Source organism: Phoenix dactylifera, chromosome 4 (assembly GCF_009389715.1).
Source record: "Phoenix dactylifera cultivar Barhee BC4 chromosome 4, palm_55x_up_171113_PBpolish2nd_filt_p, whole genome shotgun sequence".
Classification (NCBI taxonomy): Eukaryota; Viridiplantae; Streptophyta; class Magnoliopsida; order Arecales; family Arecaceae; genus Phoenix; species Phoenix dactylifera.
This window is the reverse complement of record NC_052395.1, coordinates 31,481,519-31,496,243: the sequence shown is the minus strand read 5'-3', so window position 1 is coordinate 31,496,243 and position 14,725 is coordinate 31,481,519.

The window sequence follows — 14,725 nt, the reverse complement described above, 5'->3', positions numbered from 1 at the left end:
CTTACGAGAAAACCTCTCAAAAGTTTCAAAACTCAAATCAATCTATCTCTGAATTTTATTCTTCAACATCTCCTTTATATAGAGTAAGAGGTTGGGATAAGTAGGATTTTGACAGTTTGAATTTTTGTAGACTCATTCTTAAAAAAGAACTCCTACTAGGACTAGGACTCCTATTTGAACTAGGACTCCTACTTGACATGGACTCTCTTAAATCAAACTATTGACCAAATCAAATAGCAAGAAAGGACTTCCACTCAACTTTGGACTCTCCATGGAGCATGGACTAGAGTCCAAGTCAGCTAGGATTCCTCCCACATGCGACATGAAACAAATAGACAAACTCCAAACACACAAGGACTCTTCCAACACCATAGACTCAATCTAATTTTAGGCATTGGACACTAGGACTCAAGGGGACTTGACATGCCCCAAACAAATGAACTCAATCTAACATTGGACACGCCCAATGTTGGACCCAACTCTCTAATTCAAGACTCTTAATTAACTTGGACTCTTTAATTGACACATGACTAAGAGTCCAAATTAGCTAGGACTCTTTTACACGACTCATGGACTCAATATGACTTGACTCATAGACTCATTGTAACTTGACTCATGTACACACTGCATCGTGATTACTGGAACTCTTGAACCCACTATAATTTGGTGCTGAAACTTTCTAGACCTAATATAATTTGGTGCTCATCCAAGAAAGGGACTCAATCTCCACGCTCATTCCAAGCTTGGGCTCATGCTCATGCATCAAAGTAGGTGTCTATATTTTCACTCAACTACACCATTTTGTTGTGGCGTGCCAACAAAAGATGTTTGATGAATAATTTCTAAAGAATTAAGATAAGTTTGTAATTAATGATCCATGAATTTTATCTCATTATTACTTCTAACCATTTTAATTTTACAAGAAAAATGGTTGTCTACAAGAGCAATAAATTTTTTAAGCACATAAAATATTTCATGTTTGAATCTCACGAGAAAAATTTATGTGCAACATAAAAAGTCATCCATAATTATTAAAAAATAATGTGCCCCATTATGAGTTGAAATCAATTAACCTCCCCAAATATCAATATGAATAAGTTCAAAAATGGAGGAAGCAATGGAAGTACTTTTAAAAGAAATTCTATTTTGTTTGACTAGAGGACAAATGGTACAAGAATCTATTTTACTTTGAAAAGTAGAAAGAGGAATAGGAATATCTTGGGCTAAAATTTTTAATCTTGGAGTCGACGGATGACCCAAACAATTATGCCAAAGACTCATCTGGGTGCAATAAGCTATAGAAGTAGGAGAAGCTAGACCCTTGTAATAGTAAAGACTACCTTTTTTTTTAATCCATACCAATTAGTTTCCTCGTTGACAGGTCCTGAAAAATACAAAAGTCAGAAAAAAATGGCAACACAATTATGTGTTTTAGTAAACTTACTAATTAATATTAAATTTAACTTGAAAGTGGGTATGCAAAGAATATTTTTTAACTTAAGAGAAGAGGACATTTTAGTAGTCCTTTTTTCGGATATTTGAACGGTATCTCCAGTAGGTAGTTTAATGGATTGACGAGTTGGTAAAAGTTCAAGTGATAAAACAAGATTAGAGTCGGAAACCATGTGGTCAGAAACACCTGTGTCAATTACCCATGTCATATGTTGTGAGTTAGAAGGAATACTTGTCATATTAATGAAAGTGGTAGTTTTGTTGATATTTAATATGTATAGCAATTGGACATACTGCTCTAGTATGAAATGGGGCAAAATAAATGGACCAAGAGGATTTTTACTATTGGCAATGTGATTTGCAATAGGAGTACGAATTTTGGTTCCTCCACAGTGATTCAAGTAGCCATATAATTTATAACAAGTGTCAAGTGTCACATTATTGTAGTAATCATAGTGCGGTCGTCCTCAACTGCCACAACCGCCACGACCTCCTTATTGGTTACTGGAGTGACTAGAATCATGCTCGTCAAAACTTGAAGTAGCCATGGCAGTGCCTTTAAGAGACTACATCGGTTTGACTTGCAAAATCAGAGGAAAAACTTTACGTACTGTAGGTAGTGGCTCCATGGTGACTATTTGGCTTTGAACGGTTGAAAAGGAGTTATTGAGCCCCATAAGAAATTAAAAAACCTTTTCATCTTGAGAGATCAGGTTCAACTCTTTTATTACACTGCAGGTGCAAGTAGGAAGTGGATATAGATCATTAATTTCATCCCAATATGCTTTGAGTGTGGTAAAATAAGAAGCAATAAAAGGTCAATCTTGAATATGCATTGAGATATCTCACTTGATATGATAAAATTGGGCAATTTACTATAAGAAAAATGCTCTTTCAAATCTTTTCATGTCACTTTTACAGTTTCAAAATAGACTGTGCTGCTCACAAGATCTTTTTGGACTGTATTTCAAATCTAGGAAACCACTATTGTGTTGCAACGTTGCCATGCATCAAATATTGCTGAACTTTTGTCAGGCTTCCTAAGTAAGCCATCAATAAAGAAAATTTTTATTCTTGGCTAAGAGAGCAGTCTTCATGGCACGCCTCCATAGAGGATAATTGTCACCAACAAGGATTTGAAAGACTAGGACCATGCTTGGGTTATCTAAATGGTGGAGAAAGAACGGTGACATTATATCAGCACTAGGACTGAAAATAACAGTAGAACTGGCCATGATTATCAAATGGAGAATAGAGGGTCAATGAAAACAAACACCGAGAGGATGATAGGAGAACAAGAAAGGGGGATTGACTAATCAAAAAAAATCCACTCTGTACCATGAGAAATTTGGATTGGAAATATGATTTGAATTGCTCGTGCTGTTCATAGCCCTGATGTGCTTTATATAAAAGTTGAGCCCCCAGATATAGTAGAATACAACCATAAAATTCTATGATTATGGAAAATATATTAGGGACAAGATATAGTATAATAGAATAGCAAAATCCTATGATTTGATATAAATACTAAATTTGAATACGACAATCAAATTCTATGATTTTTGGAGATTGAATATTTAAGCTGGTATACAAAGATTGTGTATGCAATATGTAGCAGCTGTAATATTCAATATCGTATATATTATAATAGGCGAGATTGTGCATGATTTTGAGCTATAATGGATAACTTTTGGAGAATGTGGCTTCTAAATGTTCTGCTCTTTTATCTCTTGTTCCTACAATCACCAACATGGTGCAGTCCGGTAGTGTAGCAACAAGTATGGCTTCCAAGTTGAATAGGGAAATCGAGGATTCATGTATACCTGAAGGAGATGACTCTACTTATACGGGTGGTGCAACTCGTTACACCATTTGCATGATCTCTTTAATGCCTTATTTGCACGTCTTTATGCGGGAGCTATGGTTGAGTTCATGTCAAGGTTTAGCGTTTGTGGTGTATGGCAGAAATGGCGCGCGTGATTCATACCCAAAAGATGGAAGTATAGCTGATGATGCTATTACCTTGTTTACAGGAGTTCCAACGGATATATAATCAACTGCTACAAGGCTATGAAACAATCGACTCCGATCTACAAGCAGCTTCAGCTTCTACTGCAAGTAAATTACTTTTCATGATGTGTGGGTCATCGGCACTTCTATATCCACTCCTGAAACAGTGGGAAAAAATAACAGATCATTGTCTTTTGGCATGACCGAATTTATCATGGCACTATCCAATCCCTTGCGTGGTACTTGAAAGGGAGGCACAGTTGGCAAACCTCCTCCTCGAGTGGAACTGGAACAACCAAAGTGGGTGAGCTTTGTGTTGGAAGAAGGCAAACTGGAAACAGCCTAGGATAACATAGTAATCATTTATTGATGGTGGCTCTCGTCTCTACATAGTGACCTGGAACAATTATGTTTTTGTTCTCAAAGTTGAACATGATGCCTATTATCTGATAGATACACTTGGTGAGAGGCTCTGCAAATGGTGTGACCAAGCTTACACCCTGAAGTTTGGTGGGAAGCACAAGAACTCCTTCGATAAACACCTTGTTACGCTTCTACGACGAGAAGGCCAGTCTAGTTTAAGTCAGGATTAAAGATTGTCAAGCCATTCGGTGGCTCCATCGCTGCACCTACAAGCTGAAAACAGGTTATGGCAAGACTATTTGCTCTGCATAATCAATGCTGAGATCAATAATCAGCTCTTCTTCAAGGTAGCGGGGCACTCCACCATTGTCACCATGGATGCTGCCTACAACTATAACTTTGATTCTACAGCCGAGTATTTGCACTTTATTTGATTACCTAAACTTCTTTGCTGATGGTGTGACTGCAACTTTCAATGTAGCTATTCAATCGCTTTATTATGAAGATCAAGAAGATCTAGACTTGATGGCCAGTCTTTTCCAACCGGAGGAGTATGATGCCGGAGCATCTATGATTGATTGACTAGGCATAGGTTGAATTTAGAGCTGATCATGGGCCGGGCTTGGGCACAGAAAAGATCAAATTTTAAATAAGTCCGGCCCGAAGCCTGATTAAAAATAAATAGAGTCTCAGTCTGAGGCCCGATCCATGATCAGCTATAGTTGAATTGGACGCACGTGATGCCGTGCTGCATGGGTCGTGAGTCTCGTCCACATGGCTTACAGGTTCTGGCGGCACAGGTCGCAGGTCCCATATGCACGACTTTCGGAGCATGACTAGTTTTGAATGATTAGTTATTTTTTTGTTTTAGAAGAGTTTGATGTTAGTTAACTCTAGAGGGTTTTGATTTTTGTGGACTTTTCTATTGAGAGCTTCTGATGTTATTCGATAGGGTTTTCTGCATGAATTCCCTTCCTAAATATCGAATTTTACATGAATATCCTTCTAAAATTGATATTTGTATGTATACCCTCGTAAAACATTTATTTTGCTATTCTACTATTTTTTTTATCCTTGTTTTTGTAAATGTACCCATGCCATCTAAAGCCGTTAAAAAATTAACGGTTTCAAATTAAAATGACTAAAATATTTTTAATGGATAGATGTGCAAAAAGAAATATTCATAAGGTGATCGTGATGGGGGACAAAAAAATAATTTCAAAATTTTATTTTATTTTTAATTAAAATAAATATGGTTTTTATTAACGGTGTTAGAAAAACGTTATATTAGGGGCATTTGTGCAAAAATAGTGTTTTACGAGGGTATAGAAATAGATATAAATTTTAAAAGGGTAGTCATGCAAATTTAAATTGTTAGAGGGATATTAATGCAAAAAATCTTATTAGAAAAGCCAATAGCTGAGTCCTTTGAGTTAGAATAGAATTTAGAATCCCATATTGACAAGTTGAAGAAAAAGTTTTTTTGTACTACTTATAAATAGCCTCATTGGGGTTCCTTTTGTAATTATACTTGAGATACTTGAGTTATTAAGTAGTGAAGATTTTATTGTGGGAACTATTCCTCTCTTGCCTTCTTTCTATTATGTCTCTTTCATTTTGGTAGATTAGTAGGATTTGCAAATGAGCATGGGAGAGCTGTATCATTAGAGGCCGGCTAAGATGATGTTTTTGGCTTTGAAAGAAACTAATCTGGCCTTGCTCCTCTGCTAACTACCATCTTTCTTGTATTATACATACTATAGTAGAATTTCTACCTCGCCACAATTTGCTGCACCGACATATCTTTCCTCCTTCAAATTTTTAGCCCAAGTTCAACCCCTTCTAATATCAAGGTAGTAGAAAAGGAGTCGAATAATAGAGGCACCCCATCTTACGCTGGTATATAACACATTTAGGAAGGTAGAATCAGGGATAACCAGGATTTATGGCTCTTATCCCCACTTCTTATCCTCTTTAATTAGTGAAAATACCCAAAATGTATTTAACTAACAAATTTTATCGAATGTCTCCAAAGAGACAAAAGATTGGGGAAGGGGATACATATGTCAGACAACGTCAGGACCACCTCAGCAATTGTACAGGTCTAAAACAGATCCTATTGAAGCAAAGTCGCTTTAATTAACAAAAAAATAACCAAATATAAATTTATTTATCTTTTTATCTAAATAATAGCTTACACATGCCAACTATACTATGATATTAACCTAGTAGATAATGGTTAAATGGGATAAAATCATTTATTCCAAGCACAAATTTTTTCATATCCTTACTTATCCTACTTTATTTCAGAACCGATGGTATTCATCAGAGATAAGAATAAGTTATCCCTGAATTTTTTTTCCTGCTTCCGAATTATGCACAGTATGAGTTATAATTTTGTATGGTTACAGGTCACACTGCACCCACTGACCTGACACATAACAATGCGAATACTGTCCATGGACTTGATGACAAATTAAGGTCCTGTAGCTGGGTCACACCAAATTTTATGGCTTGCATAGCTAGGCAAAGACACAATATGATGTGGAGCCACATATTAAATGATTGCACCAATCCCTTCATGCCACATCACATGACTAACTCGCGTTTTGCACGTATGAATTTTTTCCCCCCAAAAGAATTGGTGTAATGTATGATCATTGCAATGCAAGTGATCTGATATGAACATTGAGTGGCCAAATTTGCATCAAGTGAGATTAAGAAAGCGCAAACTTGCCGTGCTAAAGTATTTCCTGAATTTTATAAGCTGTTTCATTGATTTTGCTGATGAACCTGAATTTATGAACGTAATCATTCATAATTTAATTATCATAAAATAAAATTTAAATGCAAGACATTTCTCAGTTTGTGCACAAGAAAATTTCTTCTATCCTGTCCATGCGACACAAATGAATCTGTGTGATTTGCAGATCTTATTTCGATATATGAGGGTGGTAGAATGTTTAAGTTGCTAAATTAATGCTACGTGAACTTGAGAATTTTTCATGTGCACTAACTTGCCATCTCAAATAGTTTTTCAATCTTTATTATTATTTTCCTAGATTTTGATGATCAGCCTCAATATGTAGTTGTGATGATGTGCATCTGTTATTGCAAGGATAGCATAAAATGCAAAATAATTTTCTTATTTTTGAGAATTTTCAGGCATAGTCATCATGTAAGTTTGTTTACATCTATAAATAAATTGCTGCCTCCCATTCTCATAGATACTACCATGCACTAATTAACTTGCACTAATTAGCTGAAGATATGTACAAATGAGGCCAAGATATTGTCAAGAGGATGCTGGATTATTAGATTATCATCCTTTTCATTGAAGAATTTATTATATTTTCCTTCTAGAACTATAAGAGTGATGCTATACACAATTCACTTCTATTTTAATCTCGACTATTGACTACTTGATTTCCTCCCTCACGGGAACACCCCAACTTGTTATAGACGACTCAAGAGATATACCTAGTACATAAGTGATCTAGTTTTTTCATATTAATTAGCACTTAATAACTTTTGACTTGGTAAAGGGACCATATCAAGCCGCCCATGTGTTAATTGAGTCTGATGTTCAATTTCATTTTATAGATGTCTGCTTCTTTTATTAAAAAAAAGCCATGCTAGTACGGGAACGTTATGGCAAAAAGTTACATTGATATGACATCTCTTATCATATTGGAAGATAAGTGAGCTGAGAAAGATGCAAACATTTGAACATATTACACATCCAAAACTAGTTTCTAAGTTACTTTCTTCTCACCAACTCCTCAAGCCGTGTAAAACTCCAATAACAATTTGATAATTAGTCTGAGTTTGCGTTGCAATTTCCTTTCAAGATCAATCGTGCTTTTTTTTTTTTTGCAATTTTAATTAGTGTGCCATGCTCGCAATGCTCATCTCACAGCATAGATAGCTTGCGGTTGTAATTATAATTTTATTTTTTGAATAGAGTTTAGTGAGTGCTAATACACATCGGATTCGATGGTTAATTGAATACTACTTTACCCTTAATGATTCTTAAAAAATTAAGATTGTACAGCCAGTATGGGGCTTTTGAGGGACATAAAGCATTTCCTTTCGGGCTAATTATTTTAGAGCTAAGTATGTGTTACGAGAGGCCAATTTTGTAGCAGATTAGCTGGCCGATGGCCGATAGCAATGCTAGTTGTCAATTTTATGCGGAACCTGTGCTTTATTCAGAGCTTAATCTTCTGTTGCAAATAGGAGCAATGAGCTAAAATTATGTTCGTGGTTTTTAAGTTTGTGCTACTTTATATGTCCTTGCTTCTTACTGTTCTTTATTTTGTTTTTTTTTCATCCACTATTAAAAAAGACTTGGAGGTTAGAGAGTCATTGTCATGCCATAGCAAAGGTATCTTGGTAAAATAGCCTTCGAGTTTTCTCCTACGGATTCCCGGCCTCTGTGGAGGTCCCCGCGATACGACCACCTTGGAGACCGACACGCGTCGGTCCCGAACCGGTTCTGGAGCCGGGGCACCACCGAGGGGGACGTCCGCACACGCCACGCTCCCTAAGAAGACCGTACTGGAAGTCGACGCGACCGCTCCCCCGGGGTCTTTTTTAGCTGGTATCCAGCAAAAGAAGTGGAGGTCGACGCGACAACTTCCTTTGGTCATCGATGGGATCTGAAGTCGAAAATGGACAGTCGGATTTAGCCGCTATGATATTTACAGACTTTCAGATAAGAATGCTCTCATGAAAACATCATATGTTTACAAAGAGACGGATAGCATTGCTAACTGGGTGACCTCCTTCACGATCCATCACTTTGGAGGCTTCACTTAGGTAAATCACGGCTCAGATTCTACTCCATTGTATCATTTTCTTTTTTCTGGCTATATAGACATGCATGGCCGTGTAGAAGTTACACTCCTCCCAAATGTTGTGAAGCAACGACCATCCCCTCGCAATGTCTCTCTAACCTCGAATGCACTCAATCATCATGGTCGAGTTGTAAGAGGTTTTTTTTTAAAATTTGAAACGCCTCTCTCTCATCAAAACGGTTTGAAACCATCCCTCCATTTAAACTCATTAACGTAGAGTTGCCCGTTGGAGAACTTAACGGATAACTCAATTAAAATGTAAACGTTGGAGGGGTGAAGCAGACAGAAGGCTACATCGAGGAAAAAGAAAAGAAGAAAAAGAAGAGTTCTCTCATTTTTTTTGATTTTTAATTTCAAAGTTTTGTTTCTTTAGTCTATGAGTACGGGTATACAGAAAAGTCCCTGTCGAGTTCAAAATAAAATTGTAGTACTATGCACGTCTACAAATTCAATGGTCTGTTGTATCTTGAGGAAGGATCGCCAGAATTCGGTGCACGTAAGGAGGCCAATCTCTTTAAAAGACAGTGACTACATGCCTCAAACCGATCTACATGTATTATTTATTTTATCTTGGATCGAAAGAAAATGACATGAAAGAGGTACGCATCGAAACCGGTTGTTTCAGTAAAATTAAATTATTTGTGGATTATTTGAGTTCTTTTGAGGTGATATTTTCCATCATCTTTGAAAGAGATTTGTTTTCGAAACACAAAGATGGACAAATTTAAGAACTCATTAAACGATATCCTAAAATTCGAGTCATTCGACGGAAAGAATTTTATTAAATGGCAAACAAAGATAGAGTCTTGGTTAGACATATTTGATTTATATTATGTAGTTTCAAACAATCCTTCAACTAAGGATCCAATGAATCATGAACCCGACAGATCAGCTGCTAAATACAAATTTGATAGAGATGATCGTTTGTGCAGAAGTTTGATACTTAGTGCACTAAATGCTAACTTATATGACATCTACTCTAGAGCTGAAGGTACAGCTAAGATATTGTGGAATGGACTTGAGTCGAAATATAGTAAAGAAACCGAATCGGAAGAAAAGTTCATCATAGGAGAATATTTTTCTTACAAAATGGTAGATCACAGATCAGTAATTGATCAAGCACATGAAGTCCATAGTATAGTGGCAAAGATCATCGCAATGGGTATCCCTATTAATGAGAGATACAGGCAGCAGCCCTTATAGAAAAGCTCCCATCTTCCTAGATGAATTTTAAAGTTTCTTTGAAGCATAAGAGACACACCCTTTCTTTGGATCAAGTACTAGTGTCCCTTCAAATAGAAGAAAAACATAGAAATAACCATAAACAGGACTTGGGTAATGACTCAGAAGTTAGTGCAAAAGCAAATTTAGTAGAAACGAAGAAACTAACTTCTCGAGGAATAAACCCAAGAAACACTTTGAGAAGCCAAAACCGAAGATTCAAAAGGAACAGAGCAAGAGAATATGTTATGTCTGTGGAAAACTAGGACACTATGTCAAACAATGTAGACATAGAAAAGACAAGATCAAGGGGCAAGGAGATAAAGTGACTCCTCAGGCAAACATGATAACCAATTCTAGCTCTACTGGAATCGAGGATGGGTTAGTAATATCAAAATTTGAGTTAAATCTGGCCTACAATCCAACCGAATGGTGGATTGATACAGGAGCTACTGTCCATATTTGTTCTGATATTTTCTCTTTTTCTTTCTATCAGGATGTTAAAGGGAGAACTGTGACCATGGGCAACTCCAGTGTTGCACAAGTGATTGGAGAAGAAGAAGTAAAATTGAAGTTCACATCTGAAAAAATTCTTACTCTCCACAACGTGCAACATGTGCCAGATGTTCGCAAGAATCTTGTTAGTGGTTTCCTTTTGAGTCAATTAGGCTTTAAATTAGTAGTTGAATCAAATAAGGTTGTAATTACCAAAGGTCGGACATTTGTAGGGAGGGGTTATATTGCTAATGGATTATTTAAATTGAGTGTATTACCATGCACAGTATAAATAAAAATAATTTTTCTCTACTTATTATGCATATTGACTCTTTAGAGATATGGCATAGTAGATTTGGACACATGAATAACAATACTCTCAAAAAAATGATGAGTTTAGATTTAATTCCTAAATATAATTTAGAGAAGAACAAAAAATGCAAAATTTGTGTTCAAGCTAAACAACCTAGGAAATCATTTAAACCAACAAGTAGAAGTTCTAATCTACTTGATTTAATACATAGTGATATTTGCGAGATGAGCAGTATTTTGACGAGAGGAGAAAAAAGATACTTTATTACCTTTATAGATGATATGTCAACATACTGTTATGTATATTTAATAAAAACTAAGGATGAAGCCCTAGAAAAATTTAAAATTTATAAATCAGAGGTTGAAAATCAAACCCAGAAACAATAAAAAGACTTAGGTCAGATAGAGGAGGAGAATATAGTTCAATAGAATTTGGAAAATTCTGTGAGGAACATGGGATTATACATGAGATTACTACCTCTTATTCTCCTTAGTCAAATTGAGTTACTGAAAGAAAAAATAGAACTTTTATTGACATGATTAATTCCATGCTTACTAGTTCTGGTCTTTCCAATAATTTGTGGGGTGAAGCTCTAATTTCAGCATGTAAAATACTTAACCGTATAACATTTAAAGATAACCAAAAAATACCATATGAGTTATGGTAGGGTAGAAAACCTAATCTAAAATATTTCAAAGTTTGGAGTTGTCTTGCAAAAGTTAAAATTAACTCTAGCAAGATGACTAAATTATCTCCTAAGACTTTCGATGCAGTTTTTATAGGGTATGCGGAAAATAGTAATACATACCGATTCTTAGTAGTACGATCAGATGTACCTAACATTACACTAAACATTATTAAAGAATTGGATGATGCCGTATTTTTTGAGAATGTGTTCCCTATGAAAGAAAAAAGAAAGTTAGAAATAGGAGAATCCTCTAAATCACAAAATAATAACACTGAAATAGAATCTCAAGTCGAATTTAGAAGGAGCAAGAGACCTAGGATAGAAAAAAACCTAGGAGATGATTTTTACACATTCCTTGTTAAAGATGAACCTTTGACATATGCTGAAGTGATGAAATCTAGTGAAGCATCTCTATGAGAGGAAGCCATTAAAAGTGAGATGGAATCAATCCTTTCACACAATACATGGGTGTTAACCGACTTACCTCCAGGTTCTAGACCACTAGAATGCAAATGGGTCTTTAAAAGAAAATAAAATCCTGATGGATCCATTGAAAAATGCAAAGCTAGATTAGTTGCTAAAAGTTTTAGTCAAAAGAAAGGATGGACTATTTTGATACTTATTCTCTAGTCACTAGGGTAACTACAGTTCGAGTGCTTATAGCTCTAGCAGCATCATATAAACTTGAAATCCATCAGATGGATGTGAAAACCGCTTTTCTTAATGGCGAGTTAGATGAAGAAATTTATATAGAGCAGCCAGAAGGTTTTGTAGTTCCTAGTCAAGAGAATAAAGTGTGTAAGCTAGTCAAATCTTTATGGGCTCGTTTGGTTCGCGGAAAAAGAAGGGGGGAAAGTGTGGTCAATAGGAAACTAATAAGATGCCTTTTATTTGGTTGGAGTTTTCAAAGGAGAGAGATGAAAAAGTTGTATTCCCATGGAAATATGATTCCTACATTTTATGGAAAAGTCTTTCTCGTGAGAAACATGAAAAAGTTACTTTCCCATGAGGCAGGAATCATTCCATCTTTATTTTTTTCCAAAAAATCCCTTCATTATTAAAGAGGCATTAAAGACCTAACTTTTATTAAAGGTATAATAAAAATTACACATAACTTTTTCAGAAAAGTGGATGGTCAACCAAATATAAGCACTCTAAAAATCTGTTACTTTTCCATGTTAAACCAAACATGCCAAAAGTACATTCTCAGGCATTATCTTCCTAGGAATCTTCTTCCGAGGAATCATATTTCTAGGGGGAAAAATGCTTCCCGCGAACCAAACGAGCCCTATTTGGATTAAAACAGGCTCCTAGATAGTGGCATGAAAAGTTTGACCAAGTCATTTTATCATATGGCTTTAACATTTATGACTTCGATAAATGTGTATATTGGAAAATATTTGATAGGTCTATTATTATCCTATGTTTATATGTAGATGATATTTTAATTTTTGGTAATGAATATGTCATAATTTTAAAAGTGAAGAAATACTTAAGTGACAATTTTGAGATGAAAGATCTAGGGTTAGCTAAAGTAATCTTAAGAATTAAAATTATAAGGACACAAAATGAGATTATTCTGAGTCAATCTCACTTTAAAGAAATTTGGGTACAAAAATTGCAAGCTAGTTAGCACCCCATATGATCCTAGCATAAAATTAAAGAAAAATGGTGGGGACAATATTTTCCAATTAAAGTATTCTCAATTAATTGGAAGTTTTATGTATTTGTCTAACTGTACAAGACCAGATATCTCCTATGCTGTAGGAAGACTAACTAGATACACCAATAACCTCGATAAGAAACATTGGGATGTAATAGAAAGACTTTTTAAATGTTTGAAGGGTACTATTAACAATGGAATATATTATTCTAGTTTTTTCACTATACTAGAAGGGTATAGTGATGCTGACTGGATCTCTGATTCCGAAGACACTAAGGCCACTAGTGGATTTGTTTTTACACTAGGTGGTGGTGCAGTCGCTTGAAAATCTTTCAAGCAGACCTTGATTACTAGATCTACCATGGAGGCCGAGATGGTAGCCTTAGAGTTAGCTGGTGGAGAAGTAGATTGGCTTAGGGGTCTGTTATCAGATATTCCCATAATGGATAAGCCTATTCTTGCTATTCTAATTAACTGTGATAATCAGGCGACTATAGCAAAAGTGAAAAATAAAAATCACAACTCGAAGTCATCTAGGCACATTGAGCTTCGATATAAAATTTTAAGAAAGCTTACCTCTACTGGAATTATAACTTTAAGTTATATTAAATTAGTGAATAACTTGGCAGATCATCTAACCAAGAGTTTGTCGAGAGGACAAATTCAATATGCTTCGAGGGGATGGGTTTAAGGCCTATTTTTGAATCACTGTCGGCGGCAACCCAATCTATTTGACCGGAGATTCCAAGATGTAGGTTTAATGGGATAAATAAGCTGATTGAGTAGCTAGTAGGAGCACCAAATTTAAAGTGAACTTTGTTCACTATCCATCTCTATGGAGCAGGTGCTCAACTACACTAGACAGGAGGATGGTGTAATGCCTTAATCATATCAAGGCGATTATAGCAGGGTATAGAGATGCAGTATACCCTTGGAGATATCACCGATGTGAGTGTGACTGTGGGGCCGCAGTCAAATAGAGAATTAAGGCTTGTTCTCCAAGAGACACTTACAAAATAAAATACCTGCATACGGTCGTAATGCGCTACCCCGATGGAACTCACATGTAGGGTCAACTCTTAGTTGTTCAGTATTCTCAAAATCTATACATAAAGTCCAAGTTCAAGACTTTGTTCACTTTGGATCGGTGTGGATGGCGAAATACTAACTAGATGAAGGTTCAAGTCCGAAAGACACCTTCTATCGAAAGCTAAGTATATTAATTGCTCGTACTTTAAATTTTCAAAATTATCTTAAAAAAAAGAAATTTCAAAAATGGTGGGGAATGTAAGAGGTTTCTTTTTAAAATTTGAAACGCCTCTCTCTCATCAAAACGGTTTGAAACCGTCCCTCCATTTAAACTCATTAATGTAGAGCTGCCTGTTGGAGAACTCAACGAACAACTCAATTAAAATGTAAACATTGGAGGGGTGAAGCAGATGGAAGGCTACACCAAGGAAAAAAAAAGAAGAAAAAGAAGAGTTCTCTCATTTTTCTGATTTTTCATTTCAAAGTTTTGTTTCTTCAGTCTATGAGTACGAGCATACAGAAAAATTTCTACCGAGTTTAAGAAAATTTGTAGTACTGTGCAAGCCTACAAATTCAATGGTCTGTTGTATCTTGGGGAGGGATCGCCAGAATCTGGTGCACATAAGGAGGCA